The sequence below is a fragment of the Corvus hawaiiensis genome, chromosome 5 (assembly GCF_020740725.1).
Source record: "Corvus hawaiiensis isolate bCorHaw1 chromosome 5, bCorHaw1.pri.cur, whole genome shotgun sequence".
Lineage (NCBI taxonomy): Eukaryota > Metazoa > Chordata > Aves > Passeriformes > Corvidae > Corvus > Corvus hawaiiensis.
In genome coordinates, this window is record NC_063217.1 from 60,736,313 (window position 1) to 60,762,799 (window position 26,487).

Genomic DNA, 26,487 nt, shown 5'->3' on the forward strand with positions numbered 1-26,487 from the left:
TCTCGCTCACCCCCTTTACAGCCTCCTGCTTCCCAGCTGGAGCAGGTCATCCAGCAGAGCCAGCCCACCCCGAGAGAGGGCACTTCACTCCGTGCAAAGCAGCCTCGCAGCTGCTGAGGATTTAGAAAATTGTCTGCGGTACCACCAGTTACAAGGAAAAGTTTTCAAAGAAAATCATGGCAGCTGTGGAGAGCAGCAAAGGCGTGTAAGATACCTGTGAATTTGATCCAGGGGAAAAAACCAACAACAGTGATTTGAAGGAGAACACAGGCTACAATTACAAAATATTAGAGATAAGTGATTGCATTATTTGCTCAATTTTCTGTGTAGATGAAAAAGTCAGTAAGGCACTGCTAAGTGCCTTGACTAGGTTTAAATCCAATTATGAGTACGTTTTTACCACCTGAAAATTAGATTGGTACATTTTTTTAACCAGCAGTAATCAGGTATTCTACACTTTTTTTTTTCTCCAGTCAGTAAATACAAGACAATGATTGTCCAAGATTTGAAATGGAATTTGTCCTAATAAACTTATCTAGGGATTTAAAACACATTCACATTATGGAATCTGAATGACAGATTTTAAAAATGAATTAATGGACTTTGAGATAACACATTTAACTTAACAGATACGTGGAAAACACATCAGTGAATATGAAGATCTAAAAAAACAAACCTACCAACAAAAAACAATCTCTTCAGGTTTAGTTTTAGAAAAAGCTTGAAAGTTTATTTTGGAATTTTTCCAAATTACTCTAAATTTAAAACTAACTAAATAGAACTGGATTTATTTACTTAATTCTTTAGCAACTTGCTCCACCCACATCACCACTCGTGGTCTTGTTATTTCCTGCCTCCATTCATACTATTTATTTCTTTAAGCTTTGTCCCTCAGCCCCTGTAAACTGGAACCTTAAGGTCTGAATTTGTGTCCTTCCAGACCAAAACAATGTAACAGCCATAATTATATCACAGTGACACAGTTAATGTCTGAACTCCATTTATATTTAGCATCCTGATTTTTTCAAAACCTCTTTTTGGCCCCCCTCCATCCTGCCTCTCCAATATTGTGTCCATCATCCCAATACTGCCCACTCATGCATTCCTCCCTGTCCCATCCTCATGACCATGCAGCTGGGGCTGCCCTTCAGCGTGTGCTGCCTCATCCGTCTGGAATTCCCTTTCTCCCGACTGATTCCTCCCCTCGGTTCTCACCTTTATGTGTGTACACACGCATTCATTTATAGTCATCCAGGAAATCCCGTGTGGTTTTTATCCTGCCCTCACCAAGGTCAGAGCAGACAACAAAAATACTCGGGCCTTTCCTGCTTTTGCATTTCAGATGTATTTTCTTTTATTCCCTTCATAATGTGTTTCAATCCCTTTTTGCCTGCAAAGTAGCCCGTGTGCACGTCTCTCTGTAGCTTTACAGTTACATTCTACCCATGTCCATATTTTGCCAGTACACGTAAATGTATGCCTGCACCTTGCAGGGAAGTATTCTACACCAGATACAGTAATTCCAACACTATTCCCTTAACACTGAGCCAGGCACTGACACTGTATCACACTACAGACAGGACAGTAATATTTAGTAATATAGTAATGCCACTTATTGCTCCCTCTCCCTCTCATTCTTTTGCAGTCCTCCTGAAATCAGGAACAAACTGAACACTGCCAAGTTTCTCCTTAGTATTTAAACAGCTCTCTGCTTTTACAGAAAATAAAAACCATTTTGAGAAATCACCTTCACGCACCTTTTTTCTTTTCCCCCAAGTAGAATTACTTTGAATTTCGACCCGGAGCAGAAAGGAAGAGGTATTTTTTGTTAAACCTTTCTTATTTATGCTAAACTTGCTCATCATGTAACATTTATAGCCTTCTCCAGAGTGCCCATGCTAAGAGGTGAACCTTACCTGGCCACTTCTCTGCTTATTATGAATTCTTTTTACATACAGCTCATTGGACAGCACATTCAAAACAAGGAACAACTCTAGAAAATTTTGCATTTAGCTGTCTTGCCTCCTGTTTCATAAAACCAAGTCTGATGCATGTTAAGTGCACTCTCTCTAATATCAGTATAATATATCTGCATTTGATGTTTACCTTTTAAAATCAAGCAGCTTTTAATCAGCACATATTTAACTGGCACTTTAGAGTATAAACTTAATAAAATTCACACGTATTTATTCAGACATACCTCCTAAATCTTTAGCATGCAAAGATGTCTATGTGCTTTTTTGGTCACTTTCCCCTCTTTTTTATTCTAGGTGACTCATGTAGCTGTGAACTTAATTGGCATCACTTAAAGTAGTCTGGGAAATTTCATACTGCTGAATGCGAATGTGTTACTATGTATCTGACTGAGATCTAAATAAATTCCACATTTGGCCCAAGGAAATAAGACACACAAGATTTCAACCTGTTCTTAGAGAGTGAGAAAAACAGCATTCTAGACTTTACTAAAGCACAAAGAGATTCCCTACCCTGCAACCTCTCGCTGTAGCTCAAATAATACTGACACAACAGTAACTTCTGCCCAGTTAGCCACAAGAAAACTAAACTCTGCTTCTCCATGAAATATTCTGCTCATTAACAAGATGTATAAGAGAACCGGAATTACGTGACATGCCGTTACTAAAGCGGAAAAGCACGGCTGTGAATTAAAATCAGCAACATGTCGTTTTACTTTTTTCATTAGCATTTTCCATCAGGGCAGAGTTTGCCTTTGTCTGGAACTCACAATGCAAAGAAAACAGAAGAGAAACATTCATTGCTGGCCTTCCTCAAGTGAAAACATTGTTACAGGGATATATGGAAACCATCTTCAGGATTTCAGACAACATTCCTATAAATACACACTCTTACAACCTGGGACATGATCCTGGGAGTATGTTGGGTGCTTCATGTGTGTATCTGCTGCTTTGTGTATACTAAATCCATAACAAAAGAAAGCATTCAGACCCTTCAAAAGCCATTTGATATGATTTGGGGCAAATACACAATACAGAGACTAGATAGGTGGGACATTCAGGTACTGATGGCACACTTCTCAAGCCAGCACTTCCTAAACGTGACAGAGGAAGCACAGAAAATAAACAACCAGCATCCATCTCTAAGGTGTAATCATTGTATTTTAATCAAACAGGTAACATTAACCTTTCAAGCACTGCATATAATTTCATTACTGCATTATTAGCAATGGCAGGGAAGCCACAAAATTACAGAATGAGTATCATGAATTTAAAACACTAAATTAGTGTTAGTTACTAACGCTGTTAGTTAAGACCTCAGAAGTGTGTTTTAAATACAAACATACTGTTGCCAGCAACAGACACATCTTAATACTAAAATCAAAGATGTTCCATACATCTAGCATGCCCTTAAGTTTGTATTTGTTCCTTTTATTACAAGAAATAACACACAGAAAATGCAGCACTGTCTATTTATCAAAAACCTCAAGAGTTCAAGCTAACCTCCCTTTGTGTTCGTGATTTTTAACCTGTAACATGAGCAAATTGGAACCCACCTAGGAATAACCTGATTTACATTACTGGCATGGGCACTTTCGTTTGCCAGTGGAAAACTGTACAAAAGACCTTGATCCCTCTCATTTGCATTCAAGTAACTAGCCAAGTTTTGAAAACATGCTTCTAAATATTTAAAGTTCTTGAATACACACAGAGCTTGCTGCAGGAAAAACATAAACCTTAATGGCTATGAGAGGCAAAAAATGTGACTTAACACCTTGCAAAATCGTTTGCATGGCTTGAATTTCTCTGTTCCATAATAATCTTTGGTTTTGCATACATGTACCTGCAGTGCATAGCAGGAGCACACGGTATCTAGTGAGGCTTTGTGGGTACATCTCAGGATACAACTGGTCCAAAATATTTCAAATGGCTGCTATTATTATTATCATCAATATTTGCATTTACTTGTTTCATAGTATGGAGTTTAAACTGGGCTGTAAGGTTGTGGAAGCGTGATTAACCTCCTATCCTAGCCAGTCCTCCTTAAATCATTTATTCAATGCCCCTGATGTTAACAATTCTTTACATGTACTCGATCTCCAACAATTAGACAAGAAATGTTAGATTAGGGACACAGCTAAGGAAAAGCTATTAAACAGGCCTTTGTTTTAAGACAGAGAAGGTAAAAGCATTCCTCGATGCAATAAAAAGTGAGTATTTACATGCTAAGCCCTAATTAAGATTTTTTTTCTGCAATTCTACTGGCTGTCCTGGAAGAGCCATAAACATTTAGTAAAATAATCTCAATTTATACTGCTTTGTTCTATGCCTTCAAGTATCGTACATGGCTGTACTCCAGATCAAGTAGTTGTCCTCAAATGCCTTCCAACGAGCCCTGCCAGATTCTGTGGTTCAGAAGTAATTTAAAGGCAGAAAGCTGTAGCAAATGAGACCTAGTGGAAAACAGAGAATGCTTTAGTTCATCCTAACTGTTTGCAGAATAGAAACGGAAAACCACAGAGAAAGAAAGGAAAAAGGCAAGGAAGTGCCAAAACACCACTTTTCTCTCTGAAGATGAAGTTAATGACTCACCAACATCATGACATGGCATGTGCAAGTGCCTTTTAACAATTTCAGAAATTTATAATAAAAAAATGGAATAGAAAAATACTGTCCTTGTGGAACCATATCATTGTTTTTAAACAGTTTTTATCCACTTTTCTTTTTTCCCTTTCTTGTTTCTGGTGTGTTATAGTACACTTTCAATCACCTGCACTGAATAAACTAATTCCTGCCAGCTAGAGCCGAGACCATCAACCACTGGCCATTAAACACGGCCAGCTGTTCATAACTCCAGCAGATGGTTCTCTTCTGCTGGACAACAGGAACTTTATGGTCCTTTTCCTGATTTCTCCCAAGAGAGACAGAAATTCTTTATTTAGAAAGCAATCACTCCTGCAATACAGTCTTCTCCCCTATGCAGCCTATTTCCAGCTAGCCACACTTCTCTCCCACGCCCCCTCCCCAAGTACACTGAAAGCATCAAATTGAATTGGGCTGACAGCAGACCTGAGCTAAAGCCATCAGATGTCACAGCAACTCCTCGCATCTGTGTGTTTATCCTGGGCTTTTCTGCTTAAGCTTGATCAATAGCATGGGCAAACTGGTGTGTATTCCTACACTGGTTCTCATGGCACCTGCAGAGTGACCAGGGAGGCTGTGAAGGACATCATCTTCCAGAGGAACCTTGAGGGGGAAAATTCCCATGGAAATTAACATCACTTTTCCTGACTGCAGTGTGTCTTAAAAGAGGGGCCTTAGAAAACATCCAAAAAACTTCAAAAAGGAGAAGAAAAATCAAGAAACCCAATGGCGGTTCAGAGGCTACAGATTTAATTATTCATGACTCCTGGACATGATTTTCCTTGGATTCTTGGAAGGTTTTTCCTACATCCTTGTGTGGCAGCAAACAAAAGAAGAAATCCTCGTGGTGAAGGAGTCTCTCCTCACAACTTACAGCCCAAAAGAAGATTGCCTAAGTTCATTCATGTTAAGCCCATGCCAAACAAAATTCCTTTGCCAGTCCTGGCCCTTTCTCAGACTGGAGATCAAGATTGCTGTGGTGAGCGTTTGACCTACAACAGCACCCAGAGACCTTCCTTTTACCTGGACCAAAGCTCTACCACACCCATAGCTGTGCTTCATCCCACGTCCTTCCGCCCCAGGAGGGCCAGAGACTTTGTTCTTTTATTCCCTGAAACTTTCAATTACAACCATTAAGGACTCAAACTGATTGGTTTTTGTTTTTAGGGGTTTTTTTCTCACAGAATGCTTAAACACATTTTTCTCAACTTTCCCAAAATAATTCCTTTCTTGGGATGAATGCAAGCATAACAGTTTTCAAAATGAAAAGAATTCATATGGCAAAGTAGAGAGAAAAACAGTTACAAAGCTATTAAAAATACAGTTGAACTACAGCATATGCTACAAAAACACTACACATACATTTTAGACAGAACTTAGAAACAAATTTTAATGTAGCAGAGCTTTTTCTGCTTGCCAAATGAAACTTTTGTAGGATACTTTTTTACAACTTCTCATGACACAGTTTTTTGAGGATAGCTGTGAATCACTGCTTAGTCAAAGTTCTGGTGTAACATGCCCAGTTTGTGAGAATGTACTGTTTTGTTTTTAATACAAAACAGTTTTACATATTGCAATTTAAACTATAGACATAAACTCTTCAAAACAGTAACTTTATGTTCAAATAAAACAGGTGCACCAAAGTGTAATGTTTCCAGTTATTTACTTCACTGTTGAATTTTCGGTAGTTTGCTAAACCTTCTGTAGGCTTTTAGGCAATTAAGTATCTGTTACATCATTTCTATCTGCTCATTCATGGGAGACGCTTGCAATCTCTCAGGAGAGAGTAATCAAAACGCTTACAGAATAATTTTCTACGGGATGACAAAGATGCTGGATCTGCGGGCTAATGGTTGAAAGACACCAGCAGGCAAGACCAGTAGGCTGATGAACTTCTACAGCTGCAAATTCCAGGACACAAACCAATTTTCAAAGTTGGTGCCGCCTATTTCAGTAATTCTCCATCCTGGACTCAGAGCTGTGCTAAACTACACTGCTCCTTCACATACACAGAGGGTTCTGTCCAGGAGCGAGGTGTGCCCTACTTTCAACATTCTCAGTCTTCAAGAAGACAACTACCAAAGCTACACAGTTGGTTAGCACAGATCTAAGAAGCTGAGAGGTAGAAGAAATGTATTTTTAAGAAAGCACGGAGAGAAAAGTTCAGGTCACCGAGCTCCTTCTCAACCTTATTTTGAGCCCAGTTCTCAGATCTGCTGGGGGAAAGGGAGGAAAGGCCAGGCTCCCTCTGTGAAATTGGGGCTCTTCTGTCCCAGCTTCTGCCTGAGAGACTCTTAAAGAGGAGGGGAGGCAAAAACGCTTGCACAACATTCAATTACTCAGTAGCCTGAAACACAAGGGTGTGTGGAAGGAGGAAAGATCTACATCTTAACTGGGCTAAAAGGGGGGCTGTGAGAGAAGTAAGTTACTGAGATGTTCAACAGTGCAGACAAAGAGAAAAACTAAAATACCTAAGGACACAACTCAAATTTCCTAAGGAATTACACAATCATGTATTTCCAAGAGTAAGTGCCAAAGAAGCATTTAACTATGATTCTTTTCCATATTACCATATGAAAGCAATTGGTACTTCTACACTACGTGACAGAGATCATAATTTAACAGACAACCACAGGAAATACAGTGTAGGCAGCAAACATGATTACTCTGTAGATATTTGCACCGAGACCAAACTTCACTGTTAAGGTTTTTTTTTTCTGTATTCTAATGTTATACAGACAGCCCTCTCACAAAGCCACAAAGACGACTTCTGAGAAAAGGAACATGTGTCTGCTCATCCCATAAAACACACCACAGAAATACATTCATTTTTCTATTGAAAATAAAATGAAATAAACCAGTCTCCCTGCAAACCACACAAAATTTCTTAATTGGACAGCTCTTATTAGGATATGTCTCTCAAAGGAACGAGTCCACTGAACAGTACAAGTCTTTAATCTTGCCATGGTCATTTTCTCTTTAAAGGGCTTATTTTCAAAATATGCATTGACTGCATCAACAGACTTTTAGTAACAGAAAAAAAAAATCCAAAAGAAATGCAGAAACACCACTGTAACTGTTATAACTGTTTATGAAATCCATCTAGGTTTTGGATCATGTGCTGTTGTGTTATAGGCAATTATTTCTGGCCAGCCATGACTTTACTGGCAAAAAGACCGATGGTGGGGTGCAGGTCCCCCTGTCTTAGTGCTGCCCAAACATACAGCTGGCAACAGCTGCACAGGCATCTCCTCGGGTCCCCCCTTCCTGGGGTGTCTTCACCCCATACAGCAACACAAAAAACCCTTCATGTTGTAAGGATTTTGGTAAATGTAACCTTTTGAAAGAGATACCCTTTCCTACATAAAGCACAAATAGCATAAATTAGCATTTTCTCCATTGAATATCTTAGCTTTATTTTAAAATGTCAGCAAGGTAGGTCTTTAAGACACTCAGAAGTGGTGGAGAAAAACAGGCAAATATCTCGTCATTTCTGACAGCTTTTAAAATTAATTTTATTCAGTTAAGCACTTTTCTTAATGCACTGCAAATGTTGTGAACGCAATGCCACTCTGCAGAACAACAGTGTGGAAATCCTGCATCCTACCTGCATCAGTGTGTGTGATTTTCAGTACTCTCTAATTCTTGAATAGACTTGCGGCTGAAGAACACACACACTTACAATGTTTATGAAGTTAATCACTCCAAGCCTAACTTACCCGGTCAGGTAGCACTGCTAACGAAAAAGATCACAATGACATAAAAACAACCTCTTTTAAGTGTGACAGCAGAGTTATATTTGCATGCTACAAATACACACAAATAACAGGCACCTTATTCATCAGTGAGCATGACCACAAAAATGCCAGCCCCAAAACAACAACAAAAAAAAGGCCGCTTCTTTACACTGTGGCTTATCAAACAAAAAGCAAATAGAGCAAGTATTGTTTCTGTGTGGTGAGATCTTCCACACTGCCACCATGTGTAGGGAAATTCCGTTAGAACAGTTTGCCACAAACTCCCTGACACACCAGGAAAACTGTATCAGCAGCAAAGATACAGCTTTGAGCGACGTCAACAGCAAATCTGTGAGATGGCTGAAATGGAGGAAGGACATCATCTATCTGCTAATTAATTTATAATGTACTCTTCCTTGCTCTTCACAAATATCATTATCATTTAATAAATGCAGAAGCTGTAGCTAAACAACATGGGGATGTTTATCCGGAATATTATCTTAATAATAACAATAATAACAATAATGTTAATAACAATTATGATGATAATAAAAACAATAATAATAATAGCAATAACAAGGATAAGCAGTAATATCATATTCTCACATTTAGTATTACTTAACTTTTATTAATAGCTTAACTACACGATTCCCTGAATTTTAAAATGTATTTATCAAATTCATTGACACAAATGTAAATAATACTTGTCTCAAGGGCCCCTAATGTGGTAATTCTTCCAATCACTCAGTACAGATGCTAACAATAAAATTTGAATGGATTAGTACATCACTACAAAACTCTACAAGGCTTTTTCAAACGCTGTTTCCACTTCGATTTCATTGTGCGATTGATAAAACATTGCTATCTGTACAGCACATCTCCTTTGAAATCCAACAAAAATAACGCTGTAGTTTTGGTAAGCTACTTTTGAAGTTCACTTAGATTAGTAATATTACAAGTTAACACCGCATGTTTATTTATATTTCTATGCTGCCAGGGAAGTACATTTAAATATTGCCTCAGAAACAGCTTACAATATGCAGTGCCTGCTGCAAACCAAACTCATTTTCAGAGAGAGCATTGATGTGGCAGACTGGAAACCACAAAACCACATTCGTTATTACTTATCACTCCTGCTTTCCCAACCCTCTGTATAAACCAATAGGTAAAATTCTTCAGAAAAGCTACAAAAAACTGGCATTTCTCTTTAACAGGAATATTGGTTGTCAGATGTTACAATAGTCTAACATTTCTAGTAAGAGCAGGGATGAACTCTGGCACTGTATAGCACAATCTTTAAATGAAGGTCCTAATCCCACAGTCTGTTTCAGGCAGGCAGAATCACGCAACTGCACTGAGACCCATTAATTTAATTAGAACTATTCATATGCTTAAATTTAAAAATGTGTTTAATTACATGCTGAATTAAGCCCAGACTGGGGTAAACTATGCCTCAAATCCAACAGCAACTTGTGCTTTCCCAAGTAAATTCACATTGTTGTTATAAAAATACATTTCACATGGAGAAAGAATATTCTAGCCCATCTCCCAAAGCAAGGCCAAACAGTTCTGGAGGTACAAAGACTGACACTGCTCCCTGCTAAAAGTAAAGTATTTAACAAACATTGGCTGGAAAGTTTAATGGGCTTCCATGTGGCCTCTACGGCTGGATTTTCAAGTTTTTTCAGTACTTAAAAATGTATATATAGGGAATAAAAAAGTCTAAATGGGCTAGATACTCAACCACGCATAAGCCCATCCACTCTGCTTATATACTTTAAAAAAATTTGACCACGACTGTTGTCATCTGCAGGTGTCTGGGTATCTTGAAAATCTAGATCCTAAGAATCCATCCTTGGATATGAATGTGATAAAGACTGTTGCTGTAGTAACACAAAGGTAAAGACCTGCCTAAAGTGTGAAAACAACATAATCCTAAAAACATTAACAGATATAGGATAGCATTAAGTTCATCGTTCTTTTTTCATTAATTCTGATAGAGACCTACACGAAGAATGATTTGTTTAATCACACGTTAAAAGAAATAAAGTTAGCACTGGCCCCTGAAAACTTAGTTTCTAACTGGCATTTTAAAAGTAACTAATGGATACTTACTAATGCCTGGACAGAAGAGGGAACTGTCCGACCTGAGATGAGTTCATCAGACAAGCCCAGTAAAATAAATCTGTATGCAGAACTCATCATCTGCTCTTCCATCAACACTGGGCTCCTGCTGCATCTTGGGCTCTTGGAACAGGAACACGCTGGGACAGAAAGACCCATTCTCATTTGTAGGTTTTGGTTTTGGTTTGTAGAGTTAGGAACGGCAACTAATTCCCTCAGATTCCCATGGATGGAGAGTTGACTTGTGCAACCAATATATCCTAGGGGATTATTTAACTTCTTGCTTTGGTATAGCTCTCTGTATGCTATTACGAATGCATATCTTTGCTGGCTCCAGAACATGCCAGGGAAGTAATTTGACTTGCAGGTGAGTGAGATCACAACATCTCTGGAAGCTCCCCCTCTGGTGCATCAGCTGGGAGGCTCCTACCGAATGTGGCGTGGCTGCTGCTAACACATTAAATGCAGGAAAACTTTTGGTGGCTTGATGTTCTGTGTTCCCTACAGCTGCTAAGCTAGAGACATAGAGTGTAATGAATTACCACATCCAGATATTAAATGCAAGGAAATAAAGGATACTAATATCATATATAGTATTAGTAACGGGGTTTCAAGAGTACTACTCTGAACATACATTTTCCAGCATTTGCAATGATGCTACTTCTTTGTCTAAACAGAAGAGAACTAATCTAAAAGTCAACAACTCAAACTACTGCAACACAGCCTCCTTCTCATTATTATTAATCTAATATATTACTGTATAACCCAGAATTAAGATATGACAAACAAACTTTCATAAAATTACTTTATTAATCAACCATTTGTTCTATTATCTCCTTTAAGCACTGAAAATAAATTTAGGAATGTGATTTTTGTATCCAAAACTAGGCCTTTATCCCTGAGGCCTGTGCTTCACAAACTGACAAGGGGGCTGTTAAGTGTTTTCTCCCCTATCTGCTATTAAAGGCAGTGGTATTACGTTCTGCCACTAAACCACAAATGTAATTATGAGGTGGAATTTTGTGGCCCAGTTCCAACATTTAAACACATAGTTAACAATGCTTAAGGAAATGCAACTAGCCCCCACCTAACCTCCCCCCTGCCCCTCCCCACCAAGCCTACAAAAACAAACGAACTTTACTAGCGGTTCTACATCGCATCCCATGGGATTAGACACAGGAAACAGCATGAAAAATTAAAATACTCCTGTATTTATACTCCATTTTGAAAACCACATTAGAAATACTAGCCAGAAAACCAGCAGTATCTGTATGCCTACATACATGTGGGGACCAAATGACATGAAAACATTACACTGGGTTGGTATTTCATCTCTGTGGTTTTTTTGTAAGTGAAGTATTTAATACAGCCCTGAAACACAATAAATGTCTTTCTACATCTTTATATTGCGGAGTAAGTTTTAAGAGGAGCTCTTAAGAAGCCAACCCTCCCAAAAATGTGTGTCTACTTCAAAAGGTTAAAATACAAGTAACTAATAAGCTTACTTATGGGTTCGTTGTATTTTGAAAACTGACCTCCAGTTTTTTCCCCCAATGAGTTTAGATATGACCTAACAGCTGGGGCTCAGACTCTGGCCAAAGGCTGCTCTTATTTTGCCAGCAAGTTCTCATATGGAAGCATATTGATCTTTTGTGTCTTTCATCACAGTCAGTAAGTAAGAGCAAATATGACTTGGAAGAGACAAGACTTGGCTACATGGCAAAACCTGAACTCAAAACAAAACAATATACCCTAAAACATCTCACATATAACCCAAGAATGTTGGTTGGTTCTTCATTTTTTAAAAATATTTATTTCAACTTTAGCTTTTGCCATGAAAAATTAATTCAGTCTCCAAGTATATCCTAAGCTCCCTCTGCTACACGAAGGAAAACAAAAAAAAGAATTTGGATTCCGTTAAAAAGCTTTTACCGAAGTGATAAGGAGCAAAGCTGCATTTTTATTCAGATGAGGCTCAAGATTAACTTTCATTTATTTTTTTGTCATATCAAAGGGTATCTTTATTATATAAAGAGCATTACGAACTAATATTTTATCCATCATCTCATTAACCCTTATGTGATGTTCTTTTCTTGGTAAAAACTTTCGTAGCTCCTACATTCCCTGTTAAACACTTTTAACAGAAAATGTTATATTTGCAACTGCAGTACAATGACTCAGATAGTATGTTTTCGTCTTTTTTGGTAAAAGAGTCATGTTTGGCAAGCGGCGAATGCAAATATTTTCTTAGTTTACCCAAATAGCAATATTTCCTACCATTTTGACTGTGTGCTTTCTTTATGCATTTGCATTTTATCCTTTTAAATATAATATTCAGTGGAATAAAGAATAGGTATTACAAACTACACAAATGCATTCCATTAGAAAGATCAACATTTTGGTAAATACTATGAACTTTTTCTTTTAAAACTCATTTGACCTTCTACTGAAATCAAAACAGTGCAAATGCTACTTGAAAGTTTTAAAATATCTTCTACATACACAGCAGTATCACATCATATATCCTCCCTTTACTTGGCAAATACAACTGTTTATTCACTACTCTTAAATGCATTACTGTTTTATATCATTTTAAGTTTTATATCATTTGAAGTGTGTCTTTTATTTATGAAATTATCTATATTACTATAAAATATATATATTAATATATAAGGACACACGTAACATAAGCAAACAAAGTGACACCTAGGAGCACTCAAAATATTTTATTTTCTTGTTATTTCAAGACAAAATTCAGCTCCTAATTGATCCCTGTAAATGAAATAAGAAGCAAATTTGTGAAGTATAATAAACTGATGAATAAAGTCAAAGTCCCTTAAGGTAAGGAATAAAACTTCCATTTGTGGGGGATATCACTATTATAATAGAAGCACCATTATTCTCCATTGAGATTTATATCTGAATTCAACATAGCAAACCTAAAAACACTTCTAAGGAACTTTCAATGACCTATAAGAGAACAAAATCCAGGAGCAAATACAAATCCTTGGAAAATAAATAAGATAGAATAGTATATTTTAATAGTCTCAAACTCTATGTTATTTAACGTAAGGTGCAGTTAAGCTTTATTTCTACTGGCTATTACCAGGCTCAGATATTTTTTAGCATTTCAGTGCTCCTTCTCTGCATTGGCAAATCTTTCTTGACTAAGTTGAGTTACAGACTAATGTAAGCAGAATATTTGGATAATTAAATGACAAATGGCCTTTATAAATATTTGAAAAAATAATTTTACCCCATAAAATCATGAAAATTATTTTATTATATCGAGTGTATATTAATATGGAGCAGACAGGGAATTGTGGAAAAACTTCCATTTTGCTCTGCAAAAGAAGAGCTCCCCTCTCACAGGCCCTCTCTGTTGACAACACCAACCTCCCTCACGCAGGCCGGTCAGCTTTCTCCTCTAGCCAGAAACAGAAAATGCAAAGGGAAAGACCTTTCAAGTAACCAAGCCCAGTTCTCTCCTACTAGAGGTAACTCTGTCCTGCCATCTCTTTTATAAAATCTGATAAAAGACCACTGTCAAAATTATAAAGCTTTCTGTTCCTCTGTCTATCAAAGGGGTACATTAAAACCTCATCAGCTACAAGCCAAGAGGCAAACTTTTGCACTTTCATTATGCCATCATCATTCCTACCCCCGGTACTGAGATCTAGGAAGAGAAATCACAATTCTTCATCCAAGAGCTGAATAATTGCCTTACGGCTGGTTCCTGGGTCCAATGCACTGACTACATTACGTGAGATTAGGCCTCTCACACTGTTTATTTTCATATAATTGTAAATAATTACAGAAACGTAATCAGTCAGAAGCACAAGCAGTGTAAGGAGAGAATTACTCCACCCTTGCATCTCTCAATTAATTGGGAGTATGTCTAGGTGGTGGGTGACTACAAAGGGCAGGCTAAACTCATCTGCTAATTTAGCTAAAACAAATATAAGTAGCTTACGTGTAAGGAGGTAAAAACAGGCAACGTGTTATATCCCAAAATATCAGCACTTGGTTTCCAGTGAAGTAGCGAAGCAGTACTGAGGATGTAGCCCCTGATATGGATCAACAACTCAATTCTCAAAGAATGTTTCCATGTTCTGTAGCCCAACTCTTCTAACACCTTAAACAACCGACCTTAAACCATGTCATCCTCTCCTCAGTCAGTTCTAAAAGCAACATGGACTGCCACCAGACTTGTCACTTGATAACAGCAAGGCTATTTGCACGCTCCCTTAAGGTGTTTTCAATGGTCATTTTTAGAAAGAGCAGCAAAATTAGAGAAGTCCAGTCCCATTACAAATGTCACACAGCCACGTTTGTAGAGCATGCCACAAACAAAGCAAGCTGTAACACACAATCAGTAGAGGCATTGTTCCTGAATATTACAATTTCTGAACTAATGCAAGGGCAAAATTACTTGGAAGCTAACATCCCTCTTTATATTGGCGCCTTTTGGAAGTTTGTATTTTATCAGTGTTTAAAGTTTCCAAGTGCCATATGCTACTGAAATTATTTACTGATTATAAAAAGCCACCCTACTGCTCTTCCAAACCTCTGTATGGATGAAGTCTGCATAGCCAGAAAGTGGTTTGCAATCGAATTTTTCCATCACTAGCCAGAAAGGAGAGAAAGACAAACTTTACAAAGTGTATTTGCTAGCACATCTGAATCTGCTTCACATCTTGAGTGAAGGAGCTTTGTGTGGAAACAAATTTGGCACTTAGTTTTCAAGGAGCAACAGCAGAATTCAAGACTCAGTTCATTAGTACATGACAGAGATGCAAAAATGAAGCTCTGCTGGTTGTAGATACCAAATAGAGCGAGATGCCAACCTGACAGTCACATTATCAAAGCTCTAACAAGAAAAAACAACAGTATGAGAACAGCATCCTACACAGACTAGGCTGTGACTGAGCAAAACCCCTCTGGAGGTAGGATGCCAAACCCCACTGCTGAAAAGATGACAGCACTTCAGAATTAAAAAAGAAGGGAAGATATTTGCTCTCTTCTTCGTTATCTGTGCATTGAGAACAGAAACAAAGGCACCTGCAAATTACCCTCTGGCAGCACCCCCCAGCTTCTATGGATTACAGATGCAGACCACAGCAGCTGCACTGTGAACTTGGATGCCTCAGTCAAAAATCCACCCGTGGGATGAATACAGACCTTTAATATACCTAAAAATCTACATACTACATGCAGAGTTAAATCAATTTGATCCAGCCAACTCCAGAAAAATAAACATGAACAAAAAAGCCCCCACAAGTACCTGAAAACTCTGGTTTTATAAGCATTCACTCCACAAATCTGTGTGCTGTGGCTCTCACCCAAGGAGGAATGTCAGTGTTTTGCAGCAATGATGAAAAGCAATGTCACACAAGATCCTCCTTTACTAAAATACTACTTTCATGAAACATGCCATATAGCAGTTTTAGTGCACTGAGAGGGTCTGCATAATCAGATTTAAACTCTGCTCAGAAGCAAACCTTTTTTTTCCCCTCATCAAACACTATGCCTGGTCTTCACTGCTCAAGAATTCTCTAAAGCTATGGAGGGATCAAGGAAGGTATCAGTACAGTAGAAATCAGAGAAACAACCCACCTTAAAATGGTACAAGAAAATTCTTTCAAATAATAAAAAGTCCCATTTGATTCATTACTAAATTCACCCCATGCTTAATATGAAAAATTTTGAAGTACCAAGAAATATTCTAGGTAAGTGAGTATTCATTATGAGCAGTGATTAGCAAAAAAAATTCAGAGAGTCTGGCGGGCTGAAAGATGAGATCATCAGCTCGAGTCCTTCAGCTCATTATCTCAGCCATTGGCCAAACCATTACATCACAACTGGAAATATATACCATTCATAATATAAAGGAGTCACACTTGAGGTTACTTGAAAACAACAGAAGACAGAAAAGCAACAGCTCTGTGGACCATATACTCACTGCTGAGTTACAACTATGGGACAACTGTAAAAAAAAAATATCCCACAGCCACTTGAATATCCCAGCCACGGCAGACCCATGTGCAGTATTAACAATATATTAAGGCAGAAGAGCAATACTGTCTTCAGCACAGCATGACAGCCAACACCAACCAGATCATGCCAAGGACCAGGCACAATCTCCTTTTGCTTTCCTAATGAAATGTGCAAGTAATTAACCATTGACACTGACACAGTGCAGAAATTACCTATTAACTAAACAAAAATTAAAATGTTCAATTAATTTCTGAGACTTCAAACAGCTGTGCGCGTCTGCAAGCACCTCCTGCAGGACCAGCACTTCTCTTGTCTAGGCTGATGAGTACATTCATGCCTCATGCCCCCTGCACAAACACCCTCCTCACAGGTATCTGCCAACATCCTTGGTCTGCAACCTGCAACTTCAGTTTCTTCAGTTGCTGCCTCTTGTGTCCAATCCTCACAGATTCAAGTGGTTTTGGTGACGTTAACCTTAGTTCTTGCATAGCCTCTGAACTTGGAAGATTTCAGCCTCAAAGCCAGTCTTCAGCTGATCCTCTGCCTCACTCTTCAGCTCTAAGTTTGTCACAAATCTCTCTGCTTTCAGGTTCTTCAGCCCTGTCAGCTGTTAGTGACAAGCAATACAACTCAAATTCCTATCATGTGGATCCCCAACAGGCCTTCTCTAAATGAGCTAGCTGAAAACAGAACCAAAAATGTGCTTCACACCCATTTATTTTCCCTCCCTCCCTTTTTGTCCATACCTGTTGCTTTAACACACAGGGCACATTAAGGGGTTTCCTATCCTGCTTTCCTGCAGTGTATGATCTCTAACTTATTAGCATAGTTTGAAATGACCTTGTGTATAATAGAGCAGCACATTTTTACCTGGTCCCCTTGACAAAGCTTCACAGTTATCTCTAAGCAACGTGCTGTCTCCCCAAAGATAATTTCGACCTCTCTCAAGACACGCCCACACCCTTGTCTGCCAGGGAATTCACAGTATCCACCCTTTCTTCAACCTTCAGGTCTCCTTGGAGAGTCGTTCATAATCCAAACACCTTTATTCTCCTCTTCGCTCTCCCTTGCTTACAAGGAAGTTTCTTACAGAGAATCTCAGCAAAGTCACTAAATATTACTGGAAACAAAACCAAGCATGTTAACCTTGGGGTGGGACTCAGAAGTCTGCAAGTTCCATCAGCTTCATACACAAAATACAGCAAATCACTTAAACTTCTCGTGCTTGAATTCTAAACCAAAAAAAATTTATTTTCCCCACAACTTCCCAGAAGCATCATTAGGATAAAAATCATCACGTTTTTCCAGACTCTTGGCTCTTAATGTAGGTCACAAAGTACATAAACAAGAATTGATTATGAAAGGCAGGAAGTTAAAACAGTCTATATGTGGCCAATATTGCTACTGAAACCTAAACTTCTCCATTTCCTGCCATTGTGACTTTAATTATGAAATCATAAAGTTTCACTAAGATAACTGACATGTTTAGTTTCCTAGCTGTCTTTAGGGGAAATGTTAAAGAGAATTAAAACCAAACAAAAACAACAAAACCACCCCCAAAAGCCAATCAAGCACAACCACCAAAAAAAAAAAAAAAAAACAAACCCCAAACAACCCACTCAAAATAAACAGCAATGAATAACAAAAAATGCCCAAACAACTCAGAAGTTTATCAAGTTCCTCTGCCTCACCAGTGCATCACTGAAGGAAGTTCACTCATGGACTTGAGTTTTGCATTGGTCCCTTCTTGCTGCCTGGGGTTAAGGAGAACAGGAAGCTGATGGACTGTCCCAACGGAGAAAAGTCTGTCCCTTCTGTCTTTGGATAATCTATTTCTGTCTGAAAAGAAACCCTGGCACAGATCTGCCTATAAATCTACTTAGAGCTAAAAAGGCTGAAGAAGAAACAGAACTAAACCAAATCAAACCAAAAAAGCCACTAACAACAAAACTAAAAGATGTTTTCCCTCTGTGCTTGCTACGGAAGAAGCTAGGTAGATGATCCCCTGCCTGGAGTAGGTTTTTTTGCCTATGGGTTGAGAATCAGCCTGAAATGTATGCATCAGCGATAGAGGTCAGCAGAGAAATGTGGGCAAAAGGAATGGTAACAGATCACAAGTGTGAGATGGTGCTCCCTCAACTTTTGCAGGAACTCACGTACACACAGCTGAGCTATTACTGCTCATGGTAATCTTATTCAGACCCATCTCTGTACCAGAGAAGTGTGAGATAGCAAACACATTGCCAATCTCCTAACAGGCCTCTCAGGAGGATCCGGAAAACCACAAAACAATTAATTTGACATACACATTGAGCAAATTGATAGGAACTGTTACAAAGAACAGAGAGCTAGATATCACATGCTGGGGAAGAGTCCACATGGCATTTGAACAATTGCCTCACAAATCCATTAGCATTGCTAGAGAATTGTTTGTTGTATGTGAGGACAAACATGACGGGATCAATCCAGTCGTTTGATCTCCAAACAAATACATAATTTGGTAAAAGATGGGAATGAAAAGATGGTGATAAACATTCAGTTTCTCTATGAAAACAGGTCGCTACCAGTGTTCCACAGGAGTTTTGTAGGACAGCTGCATAAATGGGTTGGGAAAGAGGGAAGAATGGTGTGCGGGGAGAGTACCCTACTGATACCAAGTTGCTCACAGCAGTACAAACGGAGACTTTGTTTGAGAGCTGCAACTGATCTTACATAGCAAAGGACTAAATTGTACAATGGAAGACAAAGCTCAGAGTTGGCAGGTATAAAGAATTGTAGGGAATGGTGGGGAGGATGGGTGGGGAGGAAAACAACTCCAACCCTATGAATACAGCATGGGCTCTGGGTGAGCTGTCACCACCACAGGGAAGGATCTTGCGTTCAACAGAGACATATATAAAAAAATGACGATTTAGTTTCAGCAGCAGTCAAAAGAAAAAGCAAACACTGTTAAAAATTATGGGAAACGTAGACCACCACAGAATACACCCTCAAGCCAGCATTTAAACAACAGATGCTGCACACTGAATAAGTTATCTAGCTTGCATGCAGTCCTCCAGTCTCAGAAAGACTCAAAGAACAAGGGAAGGCAGAGAGAAGAACAAGGATGATCAAAGGTATGAAATGGGTTCTGATCAAGGAACTAAATAGACATGGATTTTCCAGCCTGGAACACAAACAATCAAGGTAGTATCAAAGAGATCCGTGATAAATGGAACACCATAAAGGAAGTGGAAAAGGAATCATTTGTCTCTTACAAGATAAGAACAAAGGAGCATCAAATGAAATTATCAGGTAGCAAATTCGAAATAAACAAAAAATGGTACTTCTTAACACGTACATTATTCTACCTTAGGACTCACTGCACATGATATTGTGGATGATAAAAATGCACATGGTTTTACAAACAATAAGACAAACTAATGGAAGAAAAATCTATCACGGGCTATTAAACCAAAGATACCATCTCTGCTTCAGGAAGTTTGTGAGATGCAGATTGCTGAAAGCTGGGAAAATACACTGGGAAAGCACTACTACGTGCTTGCACTTTTACTGTCTTCCCTAGGCACCTGCTGTTAGTCTCCAGCCGGGACAGGGACAGTGACAGCAGTCAGGCTGTGACAACAGCCGTAGCACAGCTCCGCAGGGGTTGAGCTCAAGGACAAATGTCCACACTTCGATGGGATGGTTTCACTTTCAGCTAGAATCAGACTGATCCTGCTGACTGAATGGGTATTCCCAGGTGGAAACATCTTCTGGTTTAGCGGCACCCAAAATGAAACCTGCCCGCGCGCTCGGAGCTGTGCGGCAACGCACGCACGTCGACAGGAAGCGAGGACAATAAGCGGACTTGCTTCAGAAGAACACTCCTAACCCACACCAAAATGCTCATGCACATACACCTGTGCCCCACGAAACACACCCTTGCCCTGCAAGCCCGACCACTTCCCTGAACCAGTGACCCCCTCCTGCATCCAGCAGCTGCCCTTCAGGACGTGCCATGCCCCAAAGGGTGACCGAGGCTGAGCTGGGTCTTACTACAGGATTGGTCCTGAAGCATCTTCTCAATTACATCCCACTCTGCTCAGTGCTCTCTGGGTACAGCTACAGAGTTAGGCCTTTAGGCATAAAGCTATGGACATGAGGAAACTTTCACCTGTACACTTCTAAGGAATTTTTACTTGGGTTATCTTTCATGCAACAAACAGCTACTTTTTACCTTGCAAATATACATATATGTTGATCTGTGATGACCAGTATACCAGCTTTTAACCATCTCTACACTAAAAAAACCACAACTGGTACCTTTGTTATAATGAGAAACCTATAATTATATTCATACTTTGAAAATTATTAAAGACACAGCTCTAAGCCTTCTTTCAAGAAGGCAACTAGTATATAATTCCACATGATAAATGCCAAAGAAGGTTATAGACTTGCAAAATATATTTTAATATTAGAAACTTTATTGAAATTTTCTCATCACAACAACTTGGTTCTTACAAAGTAGTTAAATATAGCATGACATTGCATTTCTCTTCATGCAAAACACTATTTTAAGGTTATGATATTGCCTTTACTACAAAGGCACCTTTTAAGTAAGATGAGAAGTTGATTTTCCAGTTTACAGACAGATCTAATATTTACCTGAAGTATATTCTCCGAGAAAGAGCAATACACTTTAAAAACAAACAAACCTTCAAAATGTGTCTGATCTTGACTTCTGTTACTTAATTTTGCATTTGCCTAATCACACAAAGTGGAAAATATCAACTTAGTATTAAATGGAATGTCTTCACATGTACAAAAAGCCTTTTGATTGATCTTGAATTCCTGATTCTACCAACTTAATCTTTTGTATAAGCCTCTTCCAAAGGAGACTACTGCTTCCGTAAACAAAAGGTTATGGGATCATTTTTGAAGAACAGTGATACTTTTGACCTTGACACAAAGTATACAATTGATGGGAAAAGTCACTAAAGAAACTTCCACCATTAACATGACTGAGCTGAACCTTCATCTGCAACCTAATTAAAAAGAAAGGTTCCCACCCCAAAAAGCCTTGTGCAAGGTGCTTGTCATGAAGAAGAATTACAGAGTTCTGTGTAAGAGGGCCCAAGGGCATTCAAAATTACTGGAAAAAAAAAATTCCTTCTTCAGAACTAACAGAATCTTCTCTTCAGAAAGCCAAAGAAAAACTGTTAAGGCATTTTAAAGATGTGTAAGTACATATCAGTCTTCTTTTACTTACACTGGACTTGGGAAAGCAAGAGAGAGAAATACAATCTTTTTTTCTTCTCTTGGTCTGTCTTGCACAGACTAAAATAAAATCAATTGCCCTGTGGAAAAGCCTTGTAAAGAAAACTGATAAATCCTATTTATTTACCTATTTTTTCATCATGTAGAGCAACACAAGATCAGGTATTCTTGTCACAGTGCCAGATGGTAAAAGAACCATAACAATCACTGTTCTTCAACCCCAGGGACCACAGTCACTGTACAAAAGATGAAATGATACTTAACAGTTCACAAAATTATTTGACCCTTTTATTATCTCAGTTGAACAGCATTAAATTCCATCAACAGGCATCCACAGCCAAAAAATTATGTGCTTATTCTTCCTAAGCAATGTACAAGGAGAATGGAAACTTCAGAGTAAGACCACCCCGCCCAAAACTGTCGAGCTAATTGGAAAACTTTTTACATTTGCTCTAAGAAAAAAAAATAAATAAAAAATGCTGGGAACAGGTCTTAAATCCTTCCCATGCCTGGGAATTAAAGGTTATCTTAGCAGTACATCCTTTCACTTAGGGTTCACATTTCATCCAATAGCTAATGCATGTCAAGTCTATGAAAGGTCTGTGAACACCTTAAAGCAAAGGCAGTGGCTGGACCTCAGACCTCATTAATGGGCAGCAGGCATTACTGCAGAGCATCCATCTATCAGAGACATTGATATTCCTTCCTCTGACCATTTTTTCAAAGAAACTAGAAAGGTCTCCTGTGTATTTGTTTAGAATCCAATTACACAGGCATGATGATATATTAGGAAAAAAATCTTTACTCAGAGTATGGTGAAGCCTGGCACAGGCTGCATAGAGAGCTGTGGATGCCCCATACCTGGCAGAGTTCATGGCCAGGTTGGATAAGGCTTTGAGCAACCTGGTCAGTGAATGGTCCTCTGCCCATGGCAGAGGACTAGATGATCTTTAAGGTTGCCTCCAACCCAAACCATTCTATGACTCTATGATTGAGCAATCCCCCCCAAAAAAAAACCCTGCAGTCACAGCTGAAACAGGGATTTTCACACCAAAAGACTCAGACCAAGTCACTTCTAGTCATTGTCATCTGGAATTTGGCAAGAGGCAACCTGCTGGTCTAAACTAGCAGGTCTCATTTTTCTTCTTGTACAGGCAAATCCTACTTGCGCCTCACCTAAAAATCCTATTTTGTTTACTTTTTTTCCCCAAGCTAGGCCCAGACTCTTCCAACTTTTCCAGTGACATTTCAGCAGACCTCCATTTAGGATCTGAAGGATAGTAAAACATTTTCTGTTCTTCACTTTGAACACGCCCCAGCTGAAGGCGGCTCACGTACAACAGGTACGCAATGCTCACGCAGTATCAGTGTGCCACAGATGAGACATTTTATGCAGATATTTAAATAAGGCCACACCTGTAATAAAGATAATAACTGACTATCATCCCTGGCATCAAGGTGTTGCAAAGTGAACTTCACATCAAAGAAAAGAGCCTTTACGTTATTTAAAGATTTTGAAGTGTTGTGACAAGATGCCGCTCGTTTGCGTAGGGAAAGAATCTGTTAACTGGTCTGCACTGCAGACAAACATCAACAAACTTTGATAGATTTCCTTTGCCTATGTGTCTGCCAACATTTATTTTTTTAATAGATTTTGTGGTTGTCCTCCAGAAGTTGAAATGTTATTTTGCACTAAGCACACCAAAACATTTTTTTATGAACATTATTACCACAAGAATAAAACTTCTGTTTCTGTGTGAAAGTTTGTTAGAAAGGGTTTCACAACCATATGATATAAGGAAACTGAATTAATTGTATTTTTGAATTTTCCATTGCCAGATGGGACGTTACTCAAGACTAGCATAATGATTCAAATACCAGCAGTAGGTCCAGCCACCTAGAATTAAGAAGATGGCACTGTGGGTAGAGAGAACAGTTTCCCTCAAAATGGCTCTAATGAAGATGAATTTGCTCAAACTAAAACAAATTCTTCACAGCCACAGAAGGATTTGCTGAGACACCAGGTCATAGGAGGCTAATGGCACTGCGACACACCTACTAAATCTTCTCTCTGCAAGCTTAATGCAATAAAGAAAATCCCTTTGTGGCTGATACTGCCGCGGGTGCCACAGCGGAGACCAGGCGGCCACGGAGGTCGCGAGGCTGCAAGTGTCACTCTGCCCAGCAGCTCCCAGCTCTGGAGAGGGAGTGAGGAGCTGGCCAGGACTGGGCTTGTTCTGAGCCCTGTTCAAGAGGAGAAAATCAAGAGTGACCTGGCAAAGGAATGAGTGAATACAGCGAGTGGTATATGGGCTCATCGGAGGGCTAAAACAGGGAGCAGCTTATGCCGTGACCTGCTGAGAGACGATCAGCGGGACATTCTTCCTCCGGTTTAAGGAGCTGGGGAAAAAAACATGGACAAACATGAAGTTACTGAAGCGAAGGAGGAAGACACACTCTTTCCTCCCCCTCAAATTTATTCTCTTGGTTTTACTTGGACAAATCCGAAACAGTCTTGTTAGGACGAGAGAGAGAGCGAGAGGCAAGCAGCTTATTTTTGTCCAGGAGCGGCAGACATTTAAATTACCAGTCTTGCTACCGATTTTGGACACTAGCCATGGCTGGGGATTTTACCCGTAATTCTCACTGACATTAATTCACAGACTGGCTCCCTGACCAGAAAAGGTCTTGCTCTGGCCTGACCCATAACAAGGAACCTGGAGTGGATGGTTCGTCTGACTCATGGTAATTGCCTTACCGGCATTTTGGATAAAAGACAGTTTCTGAGGTATCAAGTCTTAAGTACAGACACAGGATCTGCAATCTCCTGGCACATGCTGCAACAGCCAAGGAAAATTGTTACTGTAAGAACTGAGTATGTCAGTAGGAAGCAAGTGATAAAACTATTTTCTGTTTCTTCCAAATATATAGCTAAAGGAGCACAAAACCCGAGCTTTGAGATCCGCAAGAGAACTGTCCGAACATGGCAAGAGTAACTCTGAAATGCTACTGCAGTGCACTGTTTTTAATTAAATAAAGCCACTGTAATAGTTATATCAAGCACTTATTCCTGCATTTTAAAAATATATACAGAAATCTGCTAGTTATTGAAGATAATCTGCTCACAGTTTCAAAGGAGAATCACATATTAGTAGACTCTTCTCAAGTCACACGGCCACGTAACTCCAACTCTGTGCAGACACTTCTTTATTTTCCCTCAATGTGGATAACAAAATAGGGATGAACTAATGCTACTTACACTTAAAATAAACAACCACATTTATAAAAAATAAAGACTGCAAAACACAAGTGAAAGTAGAGTTGTTACCTACTTATTTCTCCCTTTGAGGTCCGGGATCCTCGACAACTGAATTTGTATTTTCCCTGTAGCTTGCTACACTGAAAAGGCAGCAAAACTGAAACTGTATTCAAGATAATTATGCATCTTATCCAACACCCCTAAAATAGTAACAAGTTTGTGATAGTTCTACCTGTCATTTTGCAAGAAAACTTTCCTGCATATCTTGAACAAGCTCAAGATATATATTCAAAAGAAAAATGAGAATGGGGCAAGATTTCTGATGGCTATAATTGAAATGGTTATTTTCCGATCCATGCTTTTGCAGGAGACAGTTGGGGTTTTTTACTAATTGCTTAGAAAAGTTGCTCTCATTCCTTTGGATCATCTCTCAAATTTAATCATCTTTAAATAGTTTATTTACTCATTAATTTTTGTGGCAAGATACCTGCACAAATGTCCACAAAAATGTGCCTTTTCCTTTTATATTCAAAGAGATTTACTTCAGAAATCCAGACTTGTCCAGCAGAGTCTGAAAAAAAAAATTCTTTCTAGCTAAAGGAAGGAAGGAACCAAAGGAAGGAAACTTGTAAACTACTAAATTTCCTGAATAAATATTTCTTGTGTCCCCCATTTGGGCATTGCAGATTGGAAACTAAGCCTCTGCCTCTGGGACAGGACACTCCGAACTTTCGAGTTAATGCAGTTTTTCAATCATTCTTTAACATGAATCATTAATGTGAATACTTATGCTGAACCCATTAAATGCTACTGCTTTGTCCCACAAACATTCATTAATTTATCTATAACATACTGCCATCTGGTAAGGGAATAGGATTATCTCCACTTTACAGATGAAGAACTAAGAGGGGAAAAAACAAACAAACAAAAGAAAACCCCCAAAATAACTAATGACTTGAGCCAGTTATTTCAAGAAATCTGGCAGATCAAATCCAGATTTCTTCAGTCACAGTCCACTGCTTTTAAAGCAGAACTATTCCTTATCACTTTCAGAAACCTTAACTTCCAATTAGCCAAGAAGTATAAAAGAAACAAAACATGAATCCACGTTTTCTTTAATAAAGCTGTACATACATGACCTATACGGTAGGTTCATCAAGTCAGCAGCAGATATACATTGATATTATTAAATTTTTAATATGTTTTGAGCAAGATTGACCTCCGAATGAACCACAGTATGCTTTGGGATTTAAAACAATCTGTTGTAGGCTAATTTTTCACATTAGCTCTGTATTTAACAGCAACAGTAATTTTTAAATTCAATTTGGCCTCCTGCATCATGCACACAGAAATACATTTCTCTCAAGATAAATCATTCAAATGTGCACTATATCAATACCAACATCATTTTTTTTACTTGGGGATAATTTTGCCAATAATTTAGCAACACAATCATGAGAAAAGCAGCAACGCCAATTCCCTTTCTAGCGTGAAA

At 38.8% G+C, this 26,487-nt stretch overlaps 1 protein-coding gene across 7 annotated transcripts in view; it reads right to left on the reverse strand.

Annotated features, from left to right (window-relative positions):
* NR3C2 (nuclear receptor subfamily 3 group C member 2) overlaps positions 1–26,487 on the reverse strand; it is a 193,921-nt gene that overhangs the window by 128,831 nt on the left and 38,603 nt on the right. The gene's annotated exons all lie outside the window — the stretch shown is intronic.